Below are 8,120 nucleotides of genomic sequence, written 5' to 3'. Positions count from 1 at the left end.
CCTCCTCCCCCATGCCCCGCCATATACTCCCGGATGCTTCCGATGTCATCTTGGATATCGGTGATGTTTCTTTCAATGGCTCCGACCCGGTGGTATGTGTTGTTGGCGAGGTTGTAGGTGTTCCTGGTGCACATGAGGTTTTCCTGCAAAAGATCATGTAAACTCTGAAAGTTAGGAAAACCACCTCCTTGTGAGGAGGACTGCCCCGGATCACCGTGCGGTTGGTACTGGTATTGGGGAGGTGGAGCGTGAAGGACTAGCGCCTCTTGCGGGTTCCATGCATGGCCTTGCATCCTCTGAACGCTCACTGATCCGTCTTCCGCCTCATATATTAGGTTCATGGAGCGACAAATGTGCACATCAACCCGTCCTGACCATGGGCTCCTTTCGAAAGACCTAGGTATGCGCGTGAAGTGCTTGAAGAGGCGGTACACCCATCCCCATAGAAGATAGGGGTTGGTGCATGAGCAAGCCGGTTCAGATGCATGTTCCGGAGTAGGAGGAATGGAACATCGAGGGTTCTTCGGGTGTGAATGCAGTGGAGGACTACCAAATCTCTTAACCCAACAACGCCGCTGTTGTCATGTCTTTGACTAAGAGAGTAAGTGAGGAGCCTATGAATGTAGCGATAAAGCGGATCCCTCAGCTTAGTACTCTTAGTGCTGCTCGGATTGTAGAACCCATCACCAATCTGAGCCCATGCGGCTTGGCGTACATTTTCATCCAACTCTCGCATTCCCCCAGTGTTTTCTTCACTTCCCGAATCGTCTTCTGAATACAGCCCCACTTTTGCCCCGAACTGCGCCATAGAGATCGAGTACCTAGTCCCACCACATCGAAATGCAACCCCCTCATTGTCGAATGGGTCACACCTTGAAGTGAAGGTGAAGGTACTGTAGAACTCCAAAGTGCACTCGTGTACCGATCGAAGTCGAGTGGTTAGGGCAACCCTTAGTGGTCCGGTAACGAGGTTGTTGAACCGGTCAAGTTGGTTCACCATGGCTAAGAGGTCCGTGCATGCTTGCCTTGGGTATTCTCTGGGTCTTGTTTGAAGTATGTCATGTCTAGCCCTAGCATCGAGCTCATTTGCGTTGAATCTTGTGAACTTCTGCGACATCTGAAAGAATACACCAAAAGTTAGCACGAAACAATGAGATTTTCGAAAGAAACTGCAAACAGTGAGCTGGACACGGCCCCGTGCTCAGCGGGCACGACCCCGTGTCCAGGCGTCTGTTACTCAAAAATTCCATTTTTCTTCCCGGTCCCGAAAATCTGAAAATTTTTGGCCAAGTAGGTGCGGTTTCCCCCGAAAATGAAACCCCAAGTGCCGTTTTCCCCAAAACAAACCGTTTACCCTTTCAATTTTATCTTTTTCGGTTCAAAAACAAGGGTTTGGGGGTTTTTGTGAGAAATCGGGCAAATCTATCAACAATACAAGTGTATTTACTTTCCACTATACTAATCTAAACTAATGCTAACAGATTATTGCAAAAATTTGAGGTTTGATCCGGATGAACTTCAAGAAGCCTAGATTTTTCTCCAAATTTTTGATGTTTTAACTATATGCAAGTAACTAATCTAACTACTAATGATGATAGAATCATACCTTGATGTTGTTAGAACGAGAGGAGACGTCGAAAATCTGCGGAAAATCGCCCGGACCAGAGCGTTTTTCGGGGAAACGGGGCGTGTGGAATGGTGTAACTGTTATGAAAAGAGGGTTTTATCCCGACAGTTACGCGGACACGGCCCCGTGTTCAGCGGACACGGCCCCGTGCCGAGCAAAGTTTTGAATTTTTTTTAGTGCTCGTGTGAGTGCCCCGGTTTTCCCAAAAATATGTTTAAAAGACTTACCGATTTCGATGTTTACCCACTTGTTCGTAACATACCAGGTATGATGTTGATGCCTTTTATTCATCGACCGTTTGAAGCGAGATCTCTTCCTCTTCTTCCTCAATGGATCCTCGATAGAGCTTCAGCCGTTGGCCATTGACTTTGAATGGAATTCCATTCCGAGATTTAATTTCTACTGCACCGTGAGGAAAAATATGGGTGATGTAAAAAGGTCCTGACCACCTAGATTTTAGTTTACCCGGAAATAATCGAAGTCGTGAATTAAACAATAGAACCAGATCTCCCACTCGAAATTCATTAGGTTTAATGTATTTGTCGTGTAAATTTTTCATTCTTTCCTTATAAATTTCCGAGTTAGAGTATGCATAATTCCTTAGTTCGTCTAATTCATTTATTTGACAAAATCGATTTTTACCTGCAATTTCTAAATCTAAGTTCACATTTTTTATTGCCCAGTAGGCTTTGTGAGCTATTTCTACTGGCAAATGATAACTTTTTCCATAGACGAGCTTATATGGGGTTGTGCCTATAGTGGTTTTATAAGCAGTTCGAAAAGCCCATAAAGCATCATCCAATTTATCGGCCCATTCCTTTTTATTTAAACCTACGTTTTTTCAAGTATTCGTCTTAAACCTCTATTAGTCACTTCGGCTTGTCCGTTTGTTTAAGGGTGATATGATGTTGAGACCCGGTGATAGACCCCATATCTTGTTAAGATTTTTTCGAGTTGATGATTGCAAAAATGGGTATCTCTATCACTTATTAATGCTTTAGGTGTTCCAAAATGAGAGAATAATTTTTTCAGAAATCTTACCACTACTCTTCCATCATTTGTTGGAAGTGCCTCGGCCTCGGCCCATTTAGACAAGTAATCGACTGCCACAAGTATATATTTGTTTCCTTTTGACGGTGGGAAAGGTCCCATGAAATCAAGTCCCCACACATCGAAAATTTCACAAACGAGAATGCCATTTTGTGGCATTTCGTTTTCGGAAGAAATATTACCTAATCTTTGGCAAGCATCACATGTCTTGACAAGATTTTGCGCATCTTTGTAAATGGTCGGCCAATAAAATCCTGAATCAAATACCTTTCGTGCGGTACTAGCGGCACCATGATGTCCTCCATATGGACCTTCATGACAATGGCGGAGAATTCTTCGTGCTTCGTTGCCATGTACGCACCTTCGGATGGGTTGGTCGGCACACATTTTGAAAAGATAAGGGTCTTCCCAAAAGTAATGCTTTACATCAGCAAAGAATTTCTTTCTTTGGTGATGTGGCCATCCTTTGGTGACTATACCGTTAGCTAAATAGTTAGCGTAGTCGGCATACCATGGTTCTTGTCTACATTCCACCATTTCCAGGGACTCTGTTGGGAATTTTTCGTTGATTTGCTCGTCCCTGGTTGCCTCCGAAGCTGGGTCTTCTAGGCGTGAAAGATGATCTGCTGCTGTGTTTTCTGCTCCTCTTTTGTCTTTGATTTCAATATCAAATTCTTGGAGGAGTAGAATCCACCTGATCAAACGGGGTTTTGCGTCTTGTTTCTTGAAGAGGTATCGGATGGCTGCATGATCTGTATATACTACATGTTTTAGAAAGAACAAGGCAAGAACGAAATTTATCAAAAGCAAATATCACGGCTAGTAATTCTTTTTCAGTGGTTGTGTAATTTTCTTGTGCATCATTAAGTGTTTTACTAGCATAATAAATTGGGTGGAAATGCTTTTCTTTTCTTTGTCCCAAGACTGCTCCAACGGCAAAGTCACTTGCATCACACATGATTTCGAAAGGTAATTTCCAATCGGGCGCTATCATGATAGGTGCATTGACTAGCATTTCCTTTAGGGTTAGAAATGCTTGATTGCAATCCTTGTCAAAGATGAAAGGCACATCTTTTTCAAGTAATTTTGTTAGAGGTCTCGAAATTTTTGAAAAGTCTTTGATAAACTGTCTATAAAATCCGGCATGCCCTAAGAAACTTCTGATTGCTCTAACGGAGGAGGGGGGAGGTAATCGAGAAATTGTGTCATTTTTTGCTCGATTAACCTCCATTCCTTCGCTCGAGATCTTGTGACCGAGTACTATTCCCTCTGTTACCATGAAATGGCATTTTTCCCAGTTAAGGGCAAGGTTAGTTTCCTCACATCGGGATAGCATTCGTTCGAGGTTATCGAGGCATTGGTCGTATGAATCTCCAAAGATTGAAAAGTCGTCCATGAAAACTTCCATTGACTTTTCTATCATGTCATGGAAAATGGCTACCATGCAACGTTGGAATGTCGCAGGTGCATTACATAGACCAAATGGCATGCGTCGATAAGTAAAAGTTCCGTAGGGGCATGTGAAAGTTGTCTTTTCTTGGTCTTCAGGTGCTATTGGAATTTGAAAGTAACCTGAAAAACCATCCAAGAAACAGTAAAATTTATGACCGGATAGTCGTTCTAACATTTGATCAATGAAGGGCAAAGGAAAGTGGTCTTTCCTTGTTGCTTCATTTAATCGTCTATAGTCTATACAAACTCTCCATCCTGTGACGGTTCTTGTTGGTATTAATTCATTCTTTTCATTAGTTATTACCGTCACACCTCCTTTTTTTGGGACTACTTGGACGGGACTTACCCATGGACTATCGGAGATAGGATAAATAAGTCCGGCGTCAAGTAGTTTGATGACCTCATTTTTAACGACATTTGGATTTACTCTCCTTTGTGGTTGTATTACTGTTTTGTAGTCATCGTTCATCAGAATTTTGTGTGTGCACATGGAAGGGCTTATTCCTTTTATATCTACAAGCTTCCAAGCAATCGCGTTTTTATGTTTTTTCAAAAGTCTAATTAATTTTTCTTTCTCTAGACTATTTAATTTAGACGAAATAATTACAGGTGAATTACCATCTTTGTCTAGAAAAGCATACTCCAAACCTTTTGGGAGTTCTTTGAGCTCAAGGGGTGGGTCTTTAGGAGACTCCTTATTTTGGGGCTCATCTAGGTCAAGAACTTTAAAGGTTTGTTCTATGGCGACCTCTTCTTCAACAAAGTGGTCAATCTTTTCACTTATATCGGGTGGCTCATCTTCATCTTCAATTAGGGGGTCATTACTGCCAAAAGGATATTTCATTGAATGCTCAAGATCTATGCTCCTTTTGAATGCCCCTAATTGAAGAGGTAAATTATTAAACTTTCGGTTTTTCAAAGCTTCATGAGTTTTTACAAAAGGTCTTCCCAACACTAGAGGAGCGTCATCGAGGATGACAAAGTCGGTTGGAATAACCATTTGATTTGTTTGAACTAAGACGTCCTCAACTACACCGATTGATTTTATTACTTTCCGATTGGATAGAAAAATGGGTATTTGAAGTGGAGAAAAATCACTAATACTTAATTTTTCGAAAATGTAATTAGGCATTAAGTTAACACAAAGATCTTTATAAATGGTGACGTTACTAATAAATGAATTTTGAAAAAAACATGGAACCGGTGTAATGTTTATTTCAAAAGGGTCTTCTTTTATTAGCGAAGTTTGATCATTAGTTAACTTAATACTTACCATTTCTTCAATTTTAGTGTTAGTGTTTAACTCTTTTAAAAACTTAGCATGGGTTGGTACTAAACAATGATTTTTGAAAGAAGGTGACAAGAGATTAATTTCTTCAAAATTAGACTCTTCTTGAATTTTAACATTATCGGCCTCACCTTTTTCGTTGTTTAGCCCATGTGTCGGTTTTTCACTTATTTGTTCTTCCATTTTTAACTCTTCAACTATCGTTTCTTTATTTAATTCTTCTCTCGCGCGGGACTCCTCTTCCCTTGCGCGAGATTCTTTTATGCAATGTTCGATAGTTTTAATGTGTTCTAATATCCTATCGGTCACTTCGGTGATAGAGAAAGGATTGGGATCCTCAAAGCTCGAATCCGGTTGTTCGGTCCTTGGTTCCCCATAGTACCCATATGAAGTAGATGGTTCACACCATTGTTCTTAATTATAAGTATATGATGGATAAGGATCGTAATTTTGTTCTTCATAATACTCATATGAGGTGGGTTGTTCACGCCATGGTTCCTCATAATAAGTATATGAAGGTGGTGGTTCATATCTTGACTCCTCAAAGTATGAGTATGAAGGCTCATACCTTGGTTCATCAAAATATGAGTATGAGGGGGAAGGTTCATACCTTTGGTCTTCATAGGATGTGTATGAAGTCGATGGTTCGTACCTGGGCTCCTCATAATAGTTGTATGAAGTGGATGGTTGAAATAAGTTACAATATTGTGCCGAGTGCGGGTTACCACAATTAGTGTAATAGTCTCTCATATAATCATCCTCCTCACAGGTGTAGTTGTAGCCTCCCGAGTATTGATCCATAAGAATCACTCAACAGACCACAACTGAGTCTCGGGACCAAAAAACAGAAAATAAAGACGGAAACAGAGGCTGGACACGGCCCTGTGTTCAGTGGACACGGCCCCGTGTTCAGGGTCTGTATCTGGGCGTTTTTAATAAAAGTTACTAGTCTCGTTGAGCACGGGGGCGTGTTCAGTGAGCACGGCCCCGTGTTCAGACTCTGTATCTGGGCGTTTAATGAAAAATATGCAGCACGGCCCCGTGTTCAGTGAACACGGCCCCGTGTTCAGGCTACTGTAAATGCAAACTAAACTAAAATGCAGAAAAATGTGCACGCGGTTTAAAAAGGTTTTGAAAAACAGATTAGGCCGTCGATTTTAAGCTTTCTTAAAATCCTTGTGTCCCCGGCAACGACGCCAAAAACTTGATGCGTGGTAGTGTATATATGTTTTAGGTATATATTTTAAGTCCTTTTTACACTTTTAGCCAAGTTTTAAATTTATAAAACACGATATTTACTAACACTAAACACACATATGGGCAAGTGCACCCATCGTGGACGTAGTATAGTGTTGGTAAGATACCGAGGTCGTCCAAGGACACAAGAGCTTTTAGTACCGGTTTATCCTCAACGTCTAATCAAATCAAAATGTTAGAAAAAGATTTTTAAACTAAGAAAATAAAACTAACTAAAATGCTGAAAACTAAAATAAAAATAAAAACAGATAGACAAGATGAATCACTTGGATCCGACTCGTGTGTAGTGTAACCTTTGATTATTTTCGCACTTTTGCACTTGTTTAAGAGATTATCTTAGTTATTGTAGTAGGCCCCTCTTTTGAAGGTGACGTTACCCTCAACCCAGTAGTTTGAGTCAGCAAGGATACAATCCTAAAGGTTCGGATTATTGAAAGATAATTAATTAAGTTATTAATGCATAATGTGGTAGGCCCCTCTTTTGAAGGCGACGTTACCCTCAGCTAAGTAATCTGAGTCAGCAGGGATACAGTCCTAAGTAGTTGGGTTAAAGTTTTAATAGTAGTTTAACTTATGAGGGGATCAAAGAGTTTGGACCCCCGCCATCCAATACTTTTGGGTATTGAAGGAGGTCCTACTAAATTTGACCCAGGTCCTTTGCAGGATCTATACACTGAACAATGGCAAGACTCTTACCAAACCGTTCCCTTAACCCCCGACCAGGTAGCCAACATACCTCCATATAGACCGTGGAGAAATGAATGGTGAAAATCTTTTATTTTATATAGACAGTAAAATAATGCCAAGACACCACGGACAAACGATAAGGAAGAATCACCTTCAACATAAGAAACTAGTAATTAAAGTCATTAATACGAAACCAATTAAAAAGTGCAAAAGATTAAAAATAAAAAGTATTACACTAAACACTTGTCTTCACCAAGTGATGTAAGAGATTTAGGCAAACATGGCCTTTGATTGCCAAGAACTCTTACGATCAATCTTGGATCTCGAGACGACTCACACACTCTATGATGGACAATGGATGATGGTGGTGGATGATGGTGTTGTGATGGTGGTGGGTGGTGGGTGAAGTGTGAGAGAGGTGGTGTGCCAAGGGATGAGTTGCAAGAGCTCCAAACACTCCTATTTATAGGCTGAACAGAAGCTCGGGCACGGCCCCATGTCCATCTGACACTCTCTCTCTTCATTAATTGTAATTCGCAATTACAATAAATGCGCCTGCAGCTACTTGAACACGCCCCCGTGTCCGCTGGGCACGGCCCCGTGGTGGGCAGTAGAAGCTTCTATAGGTTTGTCTTTTCTGCTGCTTCTTGGGCACGGCCCCATGCTCGCTGAGCACGGGGCGTGTTCAGTCTTCTGTCTTCTTTGTTTTGATTGGGGAGATGCTGTTGGGGGGGTTGGGCATATCACTTTTGTTCCTTT

This window comes from Helianthus annuus, chromosome 10 (genome assembly GCF_002127325.2).
Source record: "Helianthus annuus cultivar XRQ/B chromosome 10, HanXRQr2.0-SUNRISE, whole genome shotgun sequence".
In the NCBI taxonomy this organism is placed as follows: Eukaryota; Viridiplantae; Streptophyta; class Magnoliopsida; order Asterales; family Asteraceae; genus Helianthus; species Helianthus annuus.
This window is presented reverse-complemented; position numbering follows the sequence as displayed.